The 24,390-nt window shown below is 36.1% G+C and overlaps 1 long non-coding RNA gene across 1 annotated transcript; it reads right to left on the bottom strand.

Annotated features, from left to right (window-relative positions):
- LOC106506258 lies at positions 247-10,677 on the bottom strand. The gene is made up of 3 exons (XR_002339394.1): positions 10,457-10,677; positions 4,726-4,878; positions 247-345 (listed from the first exon to the last, which is right to left on the bottom strand). It is a non-coding gene; the product is annotated as an uncharacterized LOC106506258 (long non-coding RNA).

Raw genomic sequence — 24,390 nt, 5'->3', positions numbered from 1 at the left:
TAGGAACCATGAGGTTGCAGGTTCAATCCCTGGCCTCACTCAGTGGGTTAAGGATCCGGCATTGCCATGAGCTGTGGTGTAGGTCACAGAAGTGGCTCAGATCTGGCATTGCTGTGGCTGTGGTGTAGGCCAGCAGTTATAGCTCCAATTGGACCCCTAGCCTGGCAAACTACATATGCTGTGAGCGTGGCCCTAAAAAGCACACCACAAAAAAAAAAAGAAAAAGAAAAAAAAACAAGTCTTAAAAGTAGCTGTGTGACCTTACCTATAGCGAGGAAACTATTTGAATGGCAGTGAATTTTTCATCAGACTCCCCAGAAAGAAGTGACACAATATTTTCAAGAGCTGAAAGGAAAGAACTGTCAAGCAATGATTTTTATTTTTTTCCATTATAGCTGGCTTACAGTGTGTTCTGTTTATTTCTACTGTACAACAAGGTGACCCAGTCACACATAAATATATACATTCTTTTTTCTCACATTATCATGCTCCATCATAAGTGACTAGATATAGTTCCCAGTGCTACACAACAGGATCTCATTGCTTATCCATTCCAAAGGCAGAAGTTTGCATCTATTAACCCCAAATTCCCAGTCCATCCCATCCCCTCCCTCTTCCAAAAATAAAAATCATTTTTAAAAAAAAACTACCAACCAAGAACCTAGAACCCTATACCCAGTGAAACTGTGCTTCAGGAATTAAGAGGAAATTAAGACATTCTCAGATGATGGAAAACTAAGAATTTTTCACTAGTAAACCTACCCCAAAAGAGGAAAGAAGTTCCCTAAACAGAAATGATAAGAGAAGGAAATGTGAAAATGTGAAACAACAGAAATGGAAAAAGAACACAGTCAGTAGAAATATTGGTAAATACAGGAGTTCCCATCATGGCTTAGAATAAATGAATCTGACTAGCATCCATGAGGACACAAGTTCAATCCCTGGCCTTGCTCAGTGGGTTAAGGATCTGGTGTTGCCGTGAGCTGTGGTGTAGGTCATAGATGTAGCTCAGCTCCAGCATTACTGTGGCTGTGGTGTAGACCAGCAGCTACAGCTCTAGTTTGACCCCTAGCCTGAGAACCTCCATATGCCATGGGTGCAGCCTTAAAATTGTAATTACAAATGTATATATGTAAATACAATAGGCTTTCCTTCTCATTCTGAGTTTTCTAAATTATGTTCAACAGTTGAAGCAAAAATTACAATGCTACCTGATGTAGCTCTAAATGTATGTTGTGTATGTAGAGAAAATATTTGCAACAATTATAAAGAGAAGATGGTAAAGGGACATAAACGGAGGTAAGGTTTCTATATTTCACACAAACATAAAATGATGATACTAATAAACTGTGATAGTATATATGTATATAGCAATACCTGGAGCAACCACTCAAAAAAAAGCTATAAAAAAAGACATACTTAAAAGGTTATAAATAAACCAAAATGGAATTCTTTTTTTTAAAAAAAGGTTCAAGTAATCCACTGGAAGGCAGGAAAGGGAAAACAGAAAAAGGAAAAACAGAGAGAACAAACATAAAACAAAAAATAAAGGGAAGATTTAAGTCTGAACAAATCATAATTATATCAAATGTAAATGGCCTAAACGCACCAATTAAAACACAGAAAATTGCCCAGTGCATTTAAAAACATGACATAAAATAAAAAACAATGACAAAACCATACATAGATGAGGATGCAGAGAAACTGAATCACTCATATATTGCTAGTAGGAAAGTAAAATGGTACAGATGTCCTAAAGAACAATTTGATAGTTTCTTTAAAAAAAAAAACTAAACCTGCAACATATGACACAGCAATTGTACTCCTAGGCATTTATCTCAAAGCTATGGTCACACAAAAACCTGAATATAAATGTTTACAGCAGGTTTAGTCATAACAGCCCAAAACTAAAAGCAATCCAATATCCTTCCATGGGTGAATTGTTAAGCAAACTGTGGTACATCCACGCCAGAAAATGCTACGAGCAATAAAAAGGAATGAATTACTAATACATGCAACAATCTGGATAAACCTCTAGAGAATAATAATAAATAAAAAGTCAATTTCAAGGGGTTATGTGCTGTATGATTCCCTTTATATAAAGGGAAAATTTATATCAAATTTTTGAGAGGCAAAATTATAGGCATGAAGAACATATTAGGGTCATCAGGGTTTAGGAGACAGGACAGAAAGGAATTGGGTATGGGTATAAAAGGGCAACATGAGAGACTCTTGCTGTGATGGAAATGTTCTGTATCTTGACTACATCAAAGTCAATATCCTCATTGTGAAACTGCACTTGTACTACAGTTTTGCAAAATGTTAACGTTGGGTTAAGGGTACACAGGATCTCTCTGTATTCCTTCTTACAACTGTATGTAAAACCACAATTATATCAAAAAATTTTTAAAAAACATTATTTTTGCTTAAAAAGCTAAATAGAATTATCTCATTAGTCAGCAAAATACATGTTGAACATCTGTACTAAGTCAAAGAATGAATGAGAGACCAAGCAAGTCTTACTGTTCTATACTTCATCTGGTGGACAGCCCTGTCTTGACCTTCTAGGTAATTAAAATCAAACTCAACATCTTTGTTTTATGTCTTCATGAGCAGTGCAAGCTTAGTATTAAAGGTAAGAAGGAGCCCTAGCAGTCATCCAATCCAACTCTTTCATTTTGTAAAAGAAGAAATAAGAACATTCTCTAACACCACACACAAAAATAAACTCAAAATGTATTAAGGACCAAAGCATAAGTCCAGATACTACAAAACTCCTAGAGGAAATCATAGGCAGAACATTTTTTGACATAAATAGCAGCAATGTCTTTTTTGATTCACCTCCTAAAGTAATGAAAATAAAAACAAAAATAAACAAATGGGAACTAATTAAACTTAAAAGCTTTTGCACAACAAAAGAAACCATTAAAAAAAAATGAAAAGACAACCCACAGAATCAAAGAAAATCTTTTGCAAACAAAGCAACTGACAAGGGATTAATCTCCAAAATACACAAACATCTCATGGAGCTTTACAGCAAAAAAAAAAAACAAAAAAAAATCAAAAAATGAGTAAAAGATCTAAATTGACACTTCTCCAAAGAAGACAGACAGATGGACCAAAAAAAAAAAAAAAAAAAAAAAGATCTAAATTGACATTTCTCCAAAGAAGACAGACATGAAAAATGCTCAACATCACTAATTATTAGAGAAATGCAAGTCAAAACTACAATGAGGTGTCACCTCACACCAGTCAGAATGGTTATCATCAAAAAGTCTACAAACAATAAAAAGTATAGAAAGAAGGGAACCCTCCTATAATTTTGGTGCAAATGTAAGACAGTGCAACCACTATGCAGGACAGTATGGAAGTTCCTTAAAAAACTAAATATAGAACTACCATATAATTCAGCAATCTCACTTCTGGGCATCTATCCAGGAAAAAAAAAAAAACGTAATTTGAAAAGATACATGCACCACAATGTTCATTGCAGCACTATTTGAAATAGTCAAGACATGGAATCAACCTAAATGTCCATCGACAGGGGAATGGACAAAGAAGATGTGGTACATATGTACAATGGAATATTATCCAGCCTAAAAAAGAATGAAACAATGACATTTGTAGCAACATGGATTGACCTAGAGATTATTATACTGAGTGAAGTAAGTCTAAAAGAGAAAGACAAATATCATATGATATAACTCATATGTGGACTCTAACAAAAAATGATACAAAAGAACTTATTTATAAAATAGAAACAAACTCACAGATTTCAAAACCAATATTATGGTTACCATAGGTGAAATAGTTAGGGGGGAGGAAGAATTGGGAGGATGGGAATAACATATACACACTACTGTATAAAACAGATGATTAAGGAGTTCCCGTCATGGCTCAGTGGTTAACGAATCCAACTAGGAACGATGAGGTTGCGGGTTCGATCCCTGGCCTTGCTCAGTGGGTTAAGGATCCAGCGTTGCCATGAGCTATGGTGTGGGTCACAGACGTGGCTCGGATCCCGAGTTGCTGTGGCTCTGGTGTAGGCCAGCGGCTACAGCTCCAATTCGACCCCTAGCCTGGGAACCTCCATATGCCACGGGAGCGGCCCAAAAAGCAGCAAAAAAAGACAAAAAAAAAAAAAAAACAGATTAACAACCTACTACATTGCACAGGGAAAACTACTCAGCAGTTTATAATAACCTATTTGGGGAGAAAAGAATGGACATATTTATATGTATGACTAATTCACTTTGCTGTACACCTGAAACTAATACAACACTATAAGTCAACTACACTTCAATAAAATTGAATTTTTTTAAAAAAGAAGAAACTCAAGGCTCAAAGAGGTTAAATGATAAGGTCAAGGTTAAATACAGAGGTAGCAGTGAAACTAGGCCTAAGCTACCATTCATCAATACAGTATTTACTTCCATCATAGTACTTTGATTTGCACATTCCAAAGAGTGAAGACAGTCTCCTTTATAGTATGTATATATGGAGAATTATATAAAGAATCTGCTGTACACTATCTGAAACTGAATTCCTACTGCACATTCTCAGAAACAGAATGACCTCTTTTATATAGGATGGTTGATCCCCAAACCCATACCTCCAAAATGTCAGCAGCAAACAAACAAACAAAAAAAACTAAGTAGCCTAGAAACTCATCATCCCTCCTGGACAAGCACAAAAGAGAGTCCCACAAGTACAGGGTTCACTTACCTTTTAGAGACCAGGAAGAAATGTCTTCCAACTGTATTCCAACATTCTGTCAAACATTACATATTTAATGAGTACTTGTTACATTCCGGGCACTGTGCTAGATGCTAGACAGTGAATAAGACACACAATCCCAGGTCTCAAGGAGTTTGCCAACTGTGAGAAACAGACAAATACAATACAGTATGTTAAAAGTTAAGAGTACATCCATAAGACCCTGAGAGCTGTAAGAGAAGAACCATCTTCTCATGGGTCCAGAGAGAGGATGCAAAAAGGAGGAATAAGAGTTCAAAAGAGCCAGAGAATAGAGAATTAAATTAGTTGTTTACTCAATTCGCTCAAATGAGAAAGTACCTAAATAAAACAATTGTTTTGGACGATACATGGCTTACTTTAAGGCTTGGTAAATGTTCCTCTAAAACTCATAAACACATTCTAGTTTACCTCTTTCGTAAAGTAAGTTTTCTTTAGAAGGAATTTTTACTGAGACGTTCCCTCATGGTTCAATGGGTTAAGAATCCAGCGTTGTCACTGCTGTGGCTCTGGTTATAATCATGGTGTGGGTTCAATCCCTGGCCCAGGAACATCTACATGCCACAGGTGCAGCCAAAACACAAAAAATTTTTAAAATAAAAAGACTTTTCACTATACCCATGAAAGACTAGTGTATCACCTCTCTCTGTCCATTCCCTAAATCATTTCTGTCAAAAAAAATTTTGTTAAATTTATTCTGGTACTTAAAAATCCATTATGTAGAGATCCCATCGTGGCTCAGTGGTTAACAAATCCAGCTAGGAATCATGGGGTGGCAGGTTTGATCCCTGGCCTTGCTCAGTGGGTTAAGGATCTGGCGTTGCCGTGAGCTGTGGTGTAGGTCTAAAACGCAGCTCGGATCCCGCGTTGCTATGGCTCTGGCATAGGCCAGTGGCTACAGCTCTGATTAGACCCCTAGCCTGGGAACCTCCATGTGCTACAGGAGCGGTCCTGGAAAAGACAAAACAAAACAAAACAAAACAAAAATCCATTATGTAAGTCAAACAACATGGTTTACGTTTATTTCCGTGACTATCTTGCCACATATTGTCACATCCACTAATCAAATATTTTCCACTCATCTCTCTGTTGTATGTGAAGCTGGCAGAAGACAATATTCTAAATTGCTTTCCAATCACAGCACCTCAAGAGACTTAAAAACACATTAACCTCAGATCAGAAAGCAGGATATCATTTTGCAGCAAAATAAAACACTAATTATTGTCCCAAAACCTTCATTAAAGGTCAAAAATAAATCTATAAATGCAATAAAATTGAGAGAAAATTTAACCTAGACCTTAAAGGAATAAACTCTTGATCTTGGAGTAAACATTTAAAAACTTCACTATAATTTAACTTCTATGTGCCATAGTACCAAAACAAAGGGGTTAATTGAGGACAGAGTAATTTTTGTCTGCTTTTTTTTTTTTTTCAGTCTCGCAGGTATAAGTGTAAATTACTTGTCTAGTTTAAGATACTTGTTCATATTTCAGGTCAGTAGATATCTGCTTAGGAGAAAGCAATCACTTTGAACAGTGCTCTTAATTAATAATATCTTCACTGCTTTGTTATATATTCTTCTGGTAAATTGAAATCAACAGCAAAAATGCTCCCATTTATTTCAGTAGGACTAAAGAAAATTTTAAAATTTATGTAGTACAAACAATATGTGTGAGCCACCTGTTTGCTTTTTAACTAAATGGATTGGTATGGAATGACAGCTGCTGCAGAACCAACAACACTTCAAATACTATATATTACTTTGCCAAGAAGACTAAAATTTTGGTATCATTTATTTTATTACCATGGGACGTGTTAATGGAGATTCCTACGGAAGAGCACTGTAATGAATATTTTTAGCCACTAAGTGTCACTGTTCAGTTAAAAATTTTTAAACTGCACTGACAGGGGCACAGTGACTCCCAGACTTTTTGAATGGGGTCAACCAGGGGAAAAGAAAAAACATTAGATTATATAACGCACTCAAAGCAAAGCATAGGCACTACACCAGTGTAAACTGCAGAAGAGGAATTCCTAGAGATAGAGGTGTTGCTCTCAGTGGAATGCCAACTGATCAAATCAGACATTTTGCAAGCTTAAATAAGGTTTGAGCTTCACTAAGCCTTGTAATCTGTTTTTACCAATACAAATGCCAAAACTGAATTGCCACTATAAAGTCTGCCAAGTTTCTTTGTATTGTATGTCAGTATGCTGTTTTCCTTGATAGTGCCATCAATAAACATGTCTGGGGATCAACTGCTTGTGATCAGATATGCTACTTTCATTGTTTCAAGCTGAGCTGATACTATATGAAAAGCCAATGCCAGAGAGGTTCCATTCAGGCTTAAGCCCTGAGGCAAGAGGTAAGGCACATTTCCCTCTACCCTGGATACAAAGATTTAAGTTAACATTAGAACTACCCAATGCTTGTAGGTTGTAGACCTCATTTCCGACATGCATAAATTATAGACAGCAGCATAACAGTCTGCCTCTTGCAGATATCTTCTACATAACTCAAAAGATACATACTCAAAGTTTAAAAAAAAAACTAGATTTTCAGCCATATTCTCCTCACATGTAATCATCCTGTTCCTCAAGATAGCAATATTGTTGCATATTTTTCTGGTTATGTCACTACACCATTACAAGATAAAAATGTATGTTGTTGCTGGAGTTTCATGGCAATTAAAAGACCCCTTCAGGGATCCCCTTCAGTGGGTTAAGGACCCAATGTTGTCTCTGTGAGGATGCGGGTTCGATCCCAGGCCTTGCTCAGTGGGTTAAAGATCCAGCTTTGCTACAAGGTGAAGCATAAGTCACAAAGGCATATTGGATCAAGTGTTGCTGTGGCTGTACTGTAGTCCTGTAGCTGCAGCTCTGATTCAACCCCTAGCCCAGGAACTTCCGTATGCCTCAGGTGCAGCTGTAAAAAAATTTAAAAATAAAAAAAAAGGACCCTTTCAAATGTCAGTATTCAGAATTACTCAAATATCTGTTCTTTCAGGGCAGACTGCTTCTATTTTGAAATAACAGTTTTTTTTTTAATTTCTACTAGACCCATCTTGGTGAATATGTTGTGGAGGGATTCATGTATTTGGTTTGGCTTTTGTTTTGTTTGTCCAGTCTTGAGCATTTCAGGCTAGGCAATCTTTTATACTTAAAATACAAGGTGGAAAAATAAATGATGGTAAAAAATTAACTTTAAAAGTTTGGTAGGGAGAGAAAAAAAATTCAGAGGCGAGAATAGTAAATTTGTACAGGGTAGGACTAGGCAAGTGAATTTTTATAAAAATAGTATGCTCTTTAAAAGTACACATTAATATATGGATAGAATTTCCTTAGAACTAAAAGTAGAGGGAGTGCATTCATGTAGATGAAATGGTGTGAGCAAAGCTGTCGAAGCAGTGTATTTTGGCAACAGTGAGCAGAGCAATTAGGAAAGAGTAAGGATCTCATGTATAGATGCAGTAGGTGATAAGGATTAAAAGAACTTTTGGAACCAGACAGACTGGAAAGAACAACATCAAGTCAAAAGTTTCAACTCGCACAAACTGAGAGACAATGGGAACCACTAAAAGTTTTAAACACAGTTTTGAATGATGGAAAAAAAAACTGTGTATTTGGAAGATTAATCAGACAGAGATGTGGAAAGTTTGAAAGTGGAAAATGACAATTTGGAAATATTTTTCAAGAATATGTATTTGGATGTATTTCGAGATTCTTAAAACTGTCTAAAGATTTACCCCAATAAATTAATTCTGTTGAAAAAAATCATTAAAAAATTAAATTAAAATAAACAAAAACCCATCAAAGGAAAATGATAGGTACACACATACACACACACAAAAGCAACATTTCTGTTAGAAAAAAAATACCCCAGTGTCTAAAAGTGGGGAAAGTGGACACAGATTCCTAGTAGAACACAGTCAGTCCAATCCACAGGGATTCAAAAATATTAGGAAAAAAATTCCAGAAAGTTCAAAAAAGCAAAACTTGAATTTGCCAGTGAGCAGAAAACTATTTGCATAGCATTTACATTGTATTTACAACTATTCCCATTGCAATTACATTGTATTAAGTATTATAAGTAATCTACAGATGATTTAATCTCTACAGGAGGATTGCATAGGTTATAGGCAAATCATACACCATTTTATATGAGGGAATTGAATTTTGGTACATGAGGGGGGCCCTAGAACCAACCCCCTGCAGATACTGAGGAATGAATTTATTATATAGTAGTTTAATAATTATGAATATTATGTAAATTGCATGGAAAAAATAAAAACTCATGATATAAACACAAAATATTATATAACAATTTGGATAGCAATAAACATCCCCAAAGGGCAATGCTTCTTTGCCTGAGCTGCTAGTTACAAAAAAGTTGAGAAAGCAGTCTACACCCTTCCCACCACTTCAGGCTATAGAAGTTCTTTAAGTACCAAGAGGTCCCCAATTTCTCTTATGAAAAAAGTCTATGTGGACCCATATCATCTGGGCACACTGACTGACAAGAGGAGTATCACCGCTGGGTGAAAACTGACCTTGGCAGGCGGCGACTGAAGCCAGAATCTAAAGCAAGTGCTTTTGTTCCTGTAACAACCATGGATGCTGGGGCAACACCTTGAACCAGTGGTACAAATTCTTCTAGGATCTCATTGTTTTAATCAAGGAAGAGGGATTCCAGTTAAGTTGAACAGGACCTACCAGATTACAGTTCCTTTCGTTTCCTCCTTCAACCACTTTCACACAGTGCTATTGGCAAAGATGGGACAGGTGCTGTGAGGTGATAACACACAGGCATGAATCAAGAGGGGATTTGGTTTTATGTAACAGTGGCCTTTACGGACTACACAGGAGCAGCCAGCTCCAGAATGCAGAACAGTCTGAACCAGATAAGATATAGATATTAAAGTGTTTTATATTTCTCCAATCACTATCTTCAGATGAACTAGTTCGGTTCTCCCTTTCTTATCCCTTAATGACATCTCAGAATAATTATAGAACTTTCTGTATCATTTTTCAGGTATAAAATAGCCCAATCTGGTATGAAAATTCCAACTTGCAGCTTACTTCATCCTCTTCTTTTCAGTGCTTTCCAAGTTTTAAAGACTTAGAATAAGAAAGAAAATGATCTGATCTTTTACTCTTCCTCCCAAGCTCCATTTCTGGGGCCGTTTTTCATGGCCTGCTGTGGCAAGAAGGAAAGAGCTGGAGACAAGTGGCTCTTTCTTATCTGATCCATGTTGTTATCTTTTCTTGGCCAAAGCTGAGTATTGATGAGCTCTATGTGGCAGTCATCCAAATACTGGCTCTTTCATTAGGCAAGCATGGTTCCATGAGACAGAAAATCTGTCTCCAGCTTGCCTTCTTCCAATGCCCCTTCAGTTTGCACCCCTGGAGATCCCTCACTTTACATCTTCTTTATGCCAGGATATACTTGCCTGGTACATGCTCCCTTGAGAGGCTTCTGTCAAGATGGCTAAAGCCCAGCTACCTTCCCATTTGACTCTTCAGAAACTTACACATCTTTTTTGACTAACATCAGAGTGCAGTCTGCTTCCCATCCCTCACACAACCCTACACTCTCTCCAATTCTATACTCCTGTTCTAATAGGCACTGGAAAAATCAGCAAGTCAACAGCATAAGCAGACATCAAACTAAAACAAAAATCTTTATAGGGAAACCCCCCCTCACCTGGCTTAGAGGGACTGAACACCCATCTTCTTCCTTTCAATGAAAAAAAGAAAAAAAGAAAAACCACAGCCTTCTCCCTCTAGGCTAGTGACTCAGCTCCACCACTTTTGCTTCTTTTCATCTTAGTCTTCTGGTCTTCTTCTTATACAGCTAGGAGAGAAAGAGTGATATGGTTGGTAATGAGGTGATGATTAAGAGCACTAAAGCAACATAAAATGGGAAGAAGAAAGTCTATTCATCAAGAATGCTGGGAAAACTGGACAGCTGCATGCAAATCAACGAAACTTGAACACACCCTCACACCATGCATGAAAATAAACTCAAAATGGCTTAAAGACTTAAATATAAGACACAATACCATCAAACTCCTGGAAGAGAACATAGGCAAAACATTCTCTGACATCAACCTTACAAACATTTTCTCAGGTCAGTCTCCCAAAGCAACAGAAATAAAAGCAAAAATAAACTAATGGGACCTAATCAAACTGACAAGCTTTTGAATAGCAAAGGAAACCAAACAGAAAACAAAAAGACAACATACAGAATGGGAAAAAATACTTTCAAATGATGCAACTGACAAGGGCTTAATCTCTAGAATATACAAGCAACTTATACAACTCAACAGCAAAAAAGCCAACAACCCATTTGAAAAATGGACAAAAGACTTGAATAGACATTTCTCCAAGGAAGATAAACAGACAGCCAACAAGCACATGAAAAAATGCTCAACATCCCTGATTGTTAGAGAAATGCAAATCAAAACTACCATGAGATACCACCTCACACCAATCAGAATGGCCGTCATTAATAAATCCACAAATAACAAATGCTAGAGGGGGTGTGGAGAAAAGGGAACCCTTCTGCACTGTTGGTGAGAATGTAAATTGGTACAACCAGTATGGAAAACAGTTTGGAGGTACCTTAGAAATCTATACATAAAACGACCATATGATCCAGCAATCCCACTCCTGGGCGTATATCCAGACAAAACTTTCCTTGAAAAAGACACATGTACCCACATGTTCATTGCAGCTCTATTCGCAATAGCCAAAACATGGAAACAACCCAAATGTCCATCGACAGATGATTGCATTAGCAAGATATGGTGTATATATACACAATGGAATACTACTCAGCCATAAAAAAGAACAGAATAATGCCATTTGCTGCAACATGGATGGAACTACAGACTCTCATACTGAGTGAAATAAGTCATAAAGAGAAAGACAAATACCATATGATATCACTCATATCTGGTATCTAATATACAGCACAAATGAACCTTGCCACAGAATAGAAAATCATGGACTTGGAAAACAGACTTGTGGTTGCCCGGAGGGAGGGGGAGGGAGTGGGAGGGATTGGAAGCTTGGGGTTAACGGATGCAAACTATTGCTCTTGGAATGGATTTACAATGAGATCCTGCTGTGTAGCTCTGAGAACCATGTCTAGATACTTATTTCGCAGCACGACAATGGGAGAAAAAATTATGTATACATGTATGTGTAACTGGGTCCCATGCTATACAGTGGGGAAAAAAAAGACCTATTCTTGAAGGAAAGAAATGAAACACAGAATTGAAGCCTGAGTATTCTTTCTGAATGTTAGAATCATGCCCCTCTGGTTACGCTTGGTTGAAGGAGAGTCATTTTTTAATAAGCCCAAATGCCAAATATTTCCATTTTTAGGCCCCAGTTCTGGATTCACACATATACAACCTCTTTTCATTATTAAAACTTGTCTCAAAAGACTTGGGATCAGTTGAAGAATTCACTGGCTCAAAGATTCAGAACTACTGCCATTACCTCCACTGTCTATTCACACTCCCACCTCTATCTCCCTCTGTCTACCAGTCTTATGCCCCTCTCTAAAATGCCCTAGTCAAAGACTCCCCTAACTTCAAATCACAAGGAATAGTATTGGGATCTCCTTGAAACATTGCCAAGGATCTTCAGGTGAGTAACAAATCTGATCCAAGTATAATACAGTATTCTTGAACAGTCTTCCTTTGGTCACCTTCCTCCCTCAAACTCAGAAATAATTAATTTAAAAAGAACACTTTTTTGGCTTTGTTTTGTAATATTTTATCTTACTACATGCCATAAGATCTTTTAGTCAAAATAAAAATTATTTGTAAATCTCCCCAGTTCTCTAGAGAAGAAGCAGTAAGTCCCTAGGCCATATCTGTGAATTTACCCCAATGGTAACAATTTCATACAAAAGAGTTATTTTCCTTTCAGAAAAGTTGTCACTATAACCAATTATAATTCCACACGGGGACCATAAAATTAAAGTTAAAACTTGCCATTTTCTCTTCTTCTCACCCCCAATTCCAACTAAATGAAAGATGAGAAAGCTGTGTTTATGAAATGTTTAGAGCTCCCTTAACTAGAAATTGTTACAGAAGACTGTGTTACTGTAAAGCTTAATAGTATGTGTTTACTATGAAACTGTGGTAATGGGGTCAGCTTTTGTTTTCCAGCGTTGAGTAGAATAGAATTTGAGAAGTGTGGAGGTTTATAGGAAGAAAAATCTTTAGAAACACAATCTCAAATGAAATGGGAAAAAGAGAAATGCACTTTAGCAAGCATTGAAGTACTCTCTGGATAACATATTGAGCCCAATTCAGCTTCCAGAAGACCGTTACCACAGACTAGTAGCACACATCATTAGATACTAACTTTAACAGCATAGCCCCATCAAACATATGTGCTGTCTGCATGGGAGGTCTGAGGGTAAAGCTAGAGCATGCAGCAAAAAATGTGCGAAAAGCAGTGCACTTCTGAAATATTTTACTGAATATTAACATCCACTAAAAACATTCTTTGTATGGCACACAACTCATAACTTTTAACCATCTTTCCCCTTCCTCACTCTGTAGTGCCTATGTTTTAAACAATTGAGATAATGAAATAATTCTCAGGTTAACTCACTAAAAATAATCCTAAATACAATTCTTTAGTAAGATGTATAAGTACTTACAAGCTAGTGAGGCTTCCCAAAAAACCTGGAAATTTGAGAAATAAGACTGTCCTGTGAGTGTAGAACTCTGAATATCTAATAGGCAAGAGTAGAGATGTACAGTTACTTTAAAAGACAAGTGGAAGAGTTCCTACTGTGGCACAGTGGGTTAAGAATCCAACTGCAGAAGTTTCCGTTGTGGCACAGCAGTAACGAATCTGACTAGGAACAATGAGAATGTGGGTTTGATCCCTGGCCTCACTCAGTGGGTTAAGGATCTGGCATTGCCATGAGCTGTGGTATAGGTTGCAAACGTGGCTCAGATCTGACGTCACTGTGGCTCTGGTATAGGCCGTCAGCTACAGCTCCGATTCAACTCCTAGCCTGGGAACCTCCATATGCCATGGGTGTGGTCCTGAAAAAAAAAAAAAAAAGAATCCAACTGCGGTGGCTCAGGTTTCTGCAGAAATGTGTGTTTAATCTCCAGCAGGCACAGTAGGTTAAAGGATCTGGAGTTTCTGAAGCTGCAGCTCAGATTCCATCCCAGGCCCAGAACTTCCATATGCAGCCATTTAAAAAAAAGGACAAATAGAAGCCAGGCCTAAAAGTCTTGGCTGCTATTTAAGCAATCATATTCCTATACTTTACTAATCAAAAAGGGAACTGGTCAATCAAATACATATAGATACGGAAGCCTCAGAAAACTAGACTTTGGTGATGCTCTTCCAAGCACTCGTACATGGGTGAATCTGTTTGGGATGAAACAAAACCCACCAAAAAGACAACTAAATATATCTAATTCCCTTTGTTCTAATTTATGCTCAAAAAAGAAGAATATTACTTTACTTCCCATGTAGGTAAGTAGATTTAAGTATTCGCTCTAGTTCTAATGGCAGTTATATTTCTTATTATAAATCAATAATTTGATATTTGGATTAAAATGTGGCTTCCCAAGTAACCTGACAAATATTATGAACTATCAGGATGATTAGAGTTTTCTAGTACCTGTTCCAGTAAAGTCTTCAGCACAAATCAACAAATATACTTAATGAGTTTGGTTACTCAAGCTCATACTTGAGTCATCCATGACATATGGATTGAATTTAATGACAAAATTAAAGTTCTAAGTCTGAGGAGCTGAGTGCTTGATCCCAGGTAATGAATGACAATTTGTGAAGGCTTTGATTAATAGTTTGCCATCATTCCCACATGGCAGAGATCAACTACACTATCATCCATATGAAAGATTTACTGGAACATCTACAAGTCAGTTCATAATTATTTAATGATTTTCATGTTTAAACCACAGAAAAAGATGGCCTTTAGAAATTCAGACTTGGAAGAGTTCCCTTTGTGGCGCAGTGGATACGAATCCAACTAGGAACTATGAGGTTGAGGGTTCGATCCCTGGCCTCATTCAGTGGGTTAAGAATCTGGCATTGCTTGTGAGCTGTGGTGTAGGCCAGCAGCTGTAGCTCTGATTTGACCCCTAGCCTGGGAACCTCCATATGCCATGGGTGTGGCCCTAAAAAGAAAAAAAAGAAATTCAGACTTGGACACACTAAAATACACATAAAATTTCTTTACAGACAATAGAGTTATTTTTAAAACAGACTAAAAAGCTACTTTCTAAAACATAGTTCATGAATGCCTATCCCAAATGTCTGGAGTTTTGAACTCGAGATGAGATATTCCAAATAGGCATATATGCCACTATTTCTCCATCCCTGCCCTTGGCAGACATCACAACACCCTTTCCACCTTATGCAACCTCAGAACCATTCTTAACATAATCTGCTAAGCAACTAGTCGATTAAAATTGACATGAGACGATGGAGTTCTCCTGTGGCTCAGGGGGCTAAGAATCCAGCAATGTCACTGCAGTGGCTTGGGTTACTGCTGTAGTGCAGGTTCTGATCCCTGTCTCAGGAACTTCCACATGCTGTGGGTGGTGGCCAAAAAAAACTAATGAGATGAAGATGAGACTGTAACAGACTTTATGTTGTTTGGGATTGATATTTTATATTCTTTTCATGTATCAAAAGTGTCCTTTTGAGGCAAACATACATTTGGCATGGTGTATTATGATAAAATTTCAGAGCGAAAAAAATCTTTTTTAGAAAAAATTAATAAAGAATATTAATTTATTAAAATATAAAATTTATATGACTATATAATTAATATGCTACACATATTAGGCTTGAATGTAAACATTTTAAAGAGAAAATTAAATTCTGATCTTAAAATAATTGTTTCCCAATAGTAAGACACACCTCATTTTTGTTCTACCTTCCTAAGATTTGTTCCATAGTTCTGCATCTTATTCAATCTTCTATATCCTAAAGAAATTCACACCAATGATACAGTGTGGCTACTTCAGAGATTGAAGGCACTTAGCCAGCTGGCATAAAACTTGGAACAAAACAGAAGAGAGCGATCAAAGCTTAGCCAAGAACCATAAGAGACAGTAATGCTTTATTAATTGTATCTTAATTGCCCATAGAAAACATATATTACATTACTGTATGGTAGGAACAGTGATATTTTATCAGCAGTCTTAAAACATGGGAAAATTTTTTTCATGCTTAAAAGGACTATTTATTTGTCCACTTCTACTAAAAAAAAAATAGACACTAGGAATTAAGTTTAAGCTGCCTAATGAAGGACTAAAACTGAATACAAGGGAACTTTCCTCATTACAAAATTGCAAATCAGAAGAAAAGCAGGGTGCTCAGTAAGTATGCCAAAAGAAAGCATGTATTGATTGGGATGAAAGCTAAGAAGATGGGTGAGAAAGACCTGGTAGAAGCAAAGTGCCTGTTCAGGTCTAGTAGGACATAGATGGAGCCTTGAAGAAGTTGAAAAAAAGGGTAAATATATTCTAACTAAATCAGGAACAAAGCTGTTACTAATTAAGTTGTGTTGGAAATTTATCCAACTCAATCAAATAAAATTAGAAAGAGAAAATTATTTTCAGATAACATGGTATATAACTGGAAAATCCAAGAAAATCAATAGGAAAGCTGCAACAATTAGTTAATTCTGTAAAGTAATAGGATAGAAAATTAACCGATAAGTCAATAGCTTTCATACACAGATTAAAAATAATCAGAAGATAATAGAAAACATCTAAACTGAAAAACAAATGTGCAAACAAACCTATATTTGAAGGCTATAAGACTCTCATTAAATATGTAAAAAAAAAAAAAAGATGTGAACAACAGAAATATATACCATGCTCTTGAAATTATCAATTCTCCCCAAAGTTTAATTTAACACAATCTCAAAAAAACAAAGAAGTTCTTGGATCTAGATATGTTGATTCTAAAGTTTAAATGTAAAGAAAAGTAATATGGGTGGGAATAGTTAGCCTCATCAGATCTTAAAAACACTATAAAGCCTCTATAATTTACTGACATAAATAGATCAATGGAACAGAATACTATAAAGTCTAGAAATAGAACCATGTACATATCAAATTTAGTATATCATAAAAGTGACATCTCAAATGACTGGAGAAAAGAACTTTTTAATAAATGATGCTGGGACAATTGGATAACCATTTGGAAGAAGATAAAATTGGATCAGTACAGAATAAACTCCAAATGGCTCAGAAGTCTAAATATAAAAATTGAAACCATTTAAGTACTAGAAGAAATTATGGTTGGATACCTTTATAACCTGGGAATGGGAAAGCCTTTCTAACTATGATTTAAAATTCAGAAACCATGAAATAAAATAAAAGATTGACAAGTTTGACTTTATAAATACAAAATAAATTTGCATGGTAAAAAATATATACATATGTATTGTGCATATAGATATGGATATCTACAGAGAGCCTAGAACAAAGAAAATGGCCAAAACCTAAGAGAAAAGTAGGAAAATAATGGTTCACAAAAAATACTAATTATCCTTAGACAAATAGAAATACAAAAAACTACACTGAGATCCATTTTTTACCTATCAAATTGGCAAGAATCCAAAAGTTTGACAACACACTCTGTTGCCAAGGCTATGGATAAACAAGCATTCTCAAACATTTGTGGCTGGGATACAAAATGATGTGATTTTATTGAGAAAGTGGTATCAAAAAAATTACAGATGTGTTTACTCTTTAACCTAGCATTCCCACTTCTAGCAATCTTCCCTGAAAATACACTTCAAAAAATATAAAACAGGCGGGTTACCCAATGTAGCGTGATTTCTCATACTAAACAATTTTTTTTTTTTTTTGGCTTTTTTAGAGCCGCACTCGTAGCATTTGGAGGGTCCCAGGCCAGGGGTCAAATCAGAGCTACAGCCACTGGCCTCCAGCAATGCCACAGCCACAGCAACGCCAGATCCGAGCCACATCTGTGACCTACACCACAGCTCACGGCAATGCCGGATCCTTAACCCACTGAACAAGGCCAGGGATCAAACCCTCATCCTCATGGATCTTAGTTGGGTTCATTAACCACTGAGCCATGACGGGAACTCCTTCTCATAACAAACAATGAAAAGCAATTCAAATATCCCTTAGAAGTGATAGGTTAACTATACTATGGTACATCCATAAAATTGATCGATAACATCCAGCCACCAAAAAATGAAAGGGAAGGAAGGAAGGAAGGGGAAGGGGTAGGAGTGAGGGAAGAAGGAAGTAATGAAGGAAGGAAGGGAGGGAGAGAAAAAGATCTCTCTGTACTACAATGGTATGATCTGTAGGATATATTATGTGAAAAAAAAAAAAAACAAGACACAAAACATTCTATGCTTTCAGTAAGAAAGGAGACACAAGAATGTGTATGTGTGTGTCTATGTATTTGCCTAATTTGCAAAAGAAACCCTGGAGAAATAAACTAGAAACTAAAACAAATGGTAAAGAAATTGTAAAGACTGATAGAGGGGTCAGGGAGAATCATGTAATCCTAATTTCGCCTGCATTATAGTTTTGCTTAGAGTCAGCACACAAGCATGTGTGAGCACAGACACACACACACAAGATCTCTTTATTTCTTTTTTTTGCTAGTCTAATATTCTGCAGTACCACGACACAATTAGAAATTTAGAGCCACCATCAAGTCTAAACCATTTTTTAGAGATCCTTAGAAACAAATTCGCCTCATACTTTGTGGTAATGCAAGATTGACATTTAGTTATGAATGAAAGAATTGGTACCATATAAGGCTGCTTCTCAGAACTGTGCCTTATATTAACAGAATTTACATAGTTATTATATAGGGCCTAGGTCAGTTCTAAAGATTTATGTAATGATCCTGGGTTTGCATATTATAGGAAAAACAAACAACCTTCTTTATCACATTATTGTCTTGGGACTATATTCATAAATTTGTCAAAACGACATTATGTCTATTATGTATCCAATATCCTTAATGAAACAGTATTAAAAGACACTCTCAGTGTCAGTTCCTACATAAATTTCATCCTAAGGTACTATATGATGATTTCTAAGGTACTATGTGAAATGAAATCTGTACCAAGGCTCACTTCAATAACCATTCAAATATTTAAATGAGGCATGGCCTCTCAGAGATCATGCCATTTTAGATGGCTTGGGAAAGGAAATGCACATTAGGCTATGCAGATGGAGAAACAGAACTAGCATTTTTTTCCAGTGAAAGACCTATTAAAAATAGCACCATCTCAGCTCTTTAGCTATTAAACTACTTTCAACATCAAGGAAAAGCAATTTAAAGGTAAGAATATTATTTTTCATTCTAATTACTGAATAAATATTCATACATAAGAATGTAATTAATCTAGCATTCATTAGAAATATTTCATACTCTCCTAATTTTTATAGTGAAATATTTGATACATACAAAACAATACATGAACCCACCATATACTTTTAACATAAGAAAATTACCAACAGCATTAAAATGGTGTGTTCCTCCCTGATCCTACTCCTCTGTCTCCCTCAGAGTAATCATGATCCTGAATGTCATCATCCCCTTGTTTTAAAAATATAGTTATACCCAGATATATATGGATCCCTAAACCATGTATTTTTTAGTTTTGCCTTTTTATAAGATTTCCCAGGCTAGGGGTCAAATCAGAGCTATAGCTGACTGCCTACGCCACAGCCACAGCAACATGGGATCAGAGCCAGGTCTGTGACCTACACCAGAGCTCACAGTAACAATGGATCCAAGACCCACTGAGCAAGGCAATACTGGATCCACGACCCACTGAGCAAGGTCAGGAATCAAACCCACATCCTCAGGGATACTAGTCCAATTAATTCCCACTGTGCCACAACAGGAACTCCCAAAGAACTATTTTTAAATGACATCAGTCTGTATGCAGTCTTCTATGACTTGATTGCTACACTCAACATTGTTTCCAAGATTTATCAATATTATTATGTGAGGCTGTGCTACATTCATTCTTGCTGTATAACTGTGACAATTTCTTAATCCATTCTACTGTCAAATAACAATTGGCTTGTTTTCATTTTTTTGCTATTACAAACAATATTACATAAATATTTTCATTCCAGTAAGCTGCCATACTGGTGCAAGAGTTTATGTAAAACCTATAACTGGAGTTCCCGTCATGGCGCAGTGGTTAACGAATCCGACTAGGAACCATGAGGTTGCGGGTTCGGTCCCTGCCCTTGCTCAGTGGGTTAACGATCCGGCGTTGCCGTGAGCTGTGGTGTAGGTTGCAGACGCGGCTCGGATCCTGCGTTGCTGTGACTCTGGCGTAGGCTGGTGGCTACAGCTCCGATTGGACCCCTAGCCTGGGAACCTCCATATGCCGTGGGAGCGGCCCAAGAAATAGCAACAACAATAATAACAACAACAACAACAACAACAAAACAAAACAAAACAAACAAAAAAAAACACACATACAAATAAACAGGAAAGTAAGCCTACTCACAGGAAAAAAAAGAAATTGAAAGAAATCATCCCTAAGGAAATATAGACATCAGACTCACAGATAACTTTGAGTTAACTGTCTTTTTTTTTTTTTTTTTTTTTTTTTTTGTCTTTTGTCTTTTTAGGGCTGCACCTGCAGCATATGGAGGTTCCCAGGCTAGGGGTCTAATCGGAACTGCTGCCGCCAACCTATGCCACAGCTGCAGCAGTGCCAGATCTAAGCCACGTCTGCAACCTACACCACAACTCACGGCAATGCCAGATCCTTAACCCACTGAGTGAGGCCAGGGATCAAACCTGCACCTCATGGTTCCTAGATGGATTCGTTTCCACTGTGCTACCACAGAAACTCCAAGTTAACTGTCTTAGATACACTGAACAGCTAAAAGAAACATAGGGGAAAAAAAACTAAAGGAAATCAGGAGAATTATGTATGATTAAATAGTGAATATCAATAAAGGGGTAAAATTATAAAAATTCCTATTAAAAGGAGCCAAATAGAAATTCCAGAGCTGCAAAAGTACAGTAGTTAAACAATACCTACATTATTTTACTGAAAAGTACAATAACTCTTCTAGTGTTGAACCCAAGAGGAGTCCAAAAGCAGATCTGAGCCAACAGAAGGAAGAATCAGTGAGCCTGAAGATGGGGCAATTTAAATTACACCTTAAGAAATAGAAAGTAAAAGGAATGAAGAAAAATGAACAGAGCTTAAAGGACCTATGGGGTACCATTAAGCATACCAACACACACAAAATGGGAGTGTCAGAAAGACAGGGGAGAAAGAAAAATTCTTTTAAGAAATAAAGGCTGAAAAGTCACAAATTTGATGAAATACATGAATCTGCAGATCCAAGAAATTCAATAAACTACAAATAAAATTAACTCAAAGAGAGCCACACTAAGATATATTATCATCAAACTGTTAAATGACAAAGTCAGAGAAAATATCTGAAAGCACAAGACAAAAGCAACTTGCTAAGGAAGCCCCAGTAAGATTAACGGTCAATTTCTTCATCAAAAACTATGGAGGTCAGGAGGCAGTGAGTTGATTTACTTAAAGTGATGAAAGGAAAAAATTGTTAGCCAAAATTCTATATCTGGCAAAACTCTCCTTTGAAAACAAAGGAGAAATTAAGGCATTTTCAGATAAATAAGAACTGAGGGGGTCCATTACTACTAGACCAGCCCTGGAAATGTTAAAAGGGAGTCCCTTAGGCTTAAATGAAAGAACACTAAACTGTTACTCAAAACCACATTAAATAAAGAACACTGGCGAAAGCAGCTACACAGGTAAACATAAAAGGTAAGGGTGTTGTGTTTTGGGTTTGTAAATCTTCCATTTGTTTCCAATATAATTTATAAGAAAACTGTAAAAAAGAATTATTATAAATCTATGTTAATATTCACATAATGTATAGGCATATGACAATGCAAACATGAAGGGGGATGGGGCCGTACACTTGCAGAGTTTTGGGTACGTTGAAAATAAGTTGTTAAGGAGTTCCCATTGTGGTTCAGTGGGTTACAAACTCGACTAGTATCCATGAGGATGCGGGTTCAGTTCTTGGCCTTGGTCAGTGGGTTAAGGATTTGGCATTGCCATGAGCTATGGTGTAGGTCGCAGATGCAGCTTGGCTCTTGTGTTGCTGTGGCTGTCAGCAGCTGCTGCTCCTATTCAACCCCTAGCCTGGGAACTTCATCTGCTATAGGTGTGGCCCTAAAAAGCAAAAATAAAGAAAAGAAAGGATGGAGGGAGGGAAGAGAGAAATAAGTTGTTAATAATTCAAATTAGATGGTTATAAATTTGAATCCCCATGACAATCATTAAGAAAATGCAAAAAAAAATAGAGAAGGAAAAAGAAGTGAGAGAGGAATCAAAACAATATACCAGAAAAAAACAATTATACACAAAAGAAGGCAGTAATAAGGGAATTTAGAAATAAAAAAATATGACACATAGAAAACAAAGAGCAAAATGTCAGAAGTAATTCAAGAAGTCAAACACAATAGGCTACATATTGTATGGTTACATTTATATGAGATTCAGAATAGGCAAATCGATAGAGGCAGCCAACAGAAGGGTATGAGGATTGACTGTTTAATGGATATGGGGTTTCCTCTTGAGATAATGAAAGTATTCTGAAACTAGAAAGTGATGATAGTTGTACATCATTGCAAATGTAACAATTAGACACTAAAATGATTAAAATGCTAATTTTTATGTTATATGTATTTTGTCATAATAAAATACAGAGAGCGGAAAAAAAGTTCAAAGACCAAGTGACCAAGTTTAATGTTCAAGTGACAATAAGCAGTAACACAAACTTTTCTTATGGTAATATTTCTAGAAATAAGAAAATTGGTAATCTATCAACAAATGATTTCAAAGTCAGGACAAAGTTTTAAACATACTGCCAAGATTCGTAGAGGAGGCAAAGTATAACATAGTCTGGACATTTTCTTTCATGGCAATGATGAATAACTGATTTTTTTAAAAAAAAAGAATATTACAACAGTAAGAGGTAGAAACATGGAATTCACTATTTCCAAGGAAATACAAACTGATCATGTAAATAACTTTAAAATTATTTAAAGTGATATATGATAGTGTCACCATGACTTTAAAAAGTTGCAATGTTTTAAATCCAACCTTTTGAGACTGATATGAAGAAAAGAAAGGCTTCCTTCCTAGAACATGGTTCTGCTAGTATAAATTAAATATTGAACAAGAAAAACTGTGGGACAATTACACAAAGTAATTTTTATATTCTTAACTCACTATACCTTTGCAAGTTCATTTTGTCCTCACAACCTACTTTATCCCAAAACTGTCTACAAAACAGTTCATTGACAGATGTGGCTGGTGGTAGGTTTCCATTTTTAACTTAAGTTACTTTCTTGTCTTGAGGATTGAACTTGTTTGAAAATCTTTCTGTATTTTTTTCTAATTATGTTGGTACATCCACTAAAATTCTGTTTTCATAACAACTACTATTCATGGATGTCTATTTTTGTTTTATATGAAAGGAAAACTGTAATTTAGAAACACAATGGCACAATTTAAAATATTCATTTATAAATGGGCTAGCTTTGGACCAATGAGCTAGCTTTGGAGAAAACGTGTTTACATTTTTGTTTCTTTTTTAAATTATTCAAAATCATCTATTTACTGTTAGATTCAGAAAGCTTGCATCTGGTGGTGATATAGGTATCACGCCAACAATTAAGTTCTTTGATTAGCAGTGCTAATAATAATTTGTACACAGATGTTAACAAAAATAACCTCTTCTTATTCTAGTTATGCTTATTTTTATGTAACACACAAAACTGGGTGGGGGGAGGTTAAAGTAAACAAATGATATCTACATTTTAAACCCAAATAAGTTTCTGGCTCAACTCCTACAAGTTGAACTCTACCCTCTGTAATCATATAACCCTTTTAAATCAGTTACTTCACTGAGTGTACAGAATTTTTGCGCCAAACCCCTAAACCTGTCAGAATACTCCAGGGGAAAAAAAAATAGGCTATCTATAGAAATTAAACATTACAGAAAAAATTCATCAATTATTCACTTATTAAGATTAGATTTGTTGTACTTCTACTATTTGTCAGGTACAAGGCAAGGCATTACATGCTATGGTAAAGAACAAATATAGTTCCAGTTCTCAAGGAGGTTACTCTGTTGTGAGGGTACTAAATACACTACTATTCAAATAACTGAATAATTTTGAAAAAAGTTATGGGATCCTTCTTTTCAGGTGATTTTTTAAATTTCAACATTTTAAATTTTGCTGTGTAAAACCATTACTAAGATGTGAACAAGGTCCTACTGTATAGCACAGGGAACTATATTCAACCTCCTGGGATAGATCACAATATTTTAAAATATGTATTTTTAAATACATAAATAAAGACATGGAACATTAGGATTAAACCAAGGGGATTTTTTTAAGACTTAAGCTTAATGTTTGATAATGCTGCCAAGGTATTGGATGAAGCATGTAAACATCGATAATGTTTATGTGAGCCTGGAGAGTGTTTAGTAAAACTATGTTAGGGCTTTTCATGTTGCAGAATTA

This window comes from Sus scrofa, chromosome 15 (assembly GCF_000003025.6).
Source record: "Sus scrofa isolate TJ Tabasco breed Duroc chromosome 15, Sscrofa11.1, whole genome shotgun sequence".
NCBI lineage: Eukaryota > Metazoa > Chordata > Mammalia > Artiodactyla > Suidae > Sus > Sus scrofa.
This window is presented reverse-complemented; position numbering and strand designations above follow the sequence as displayed.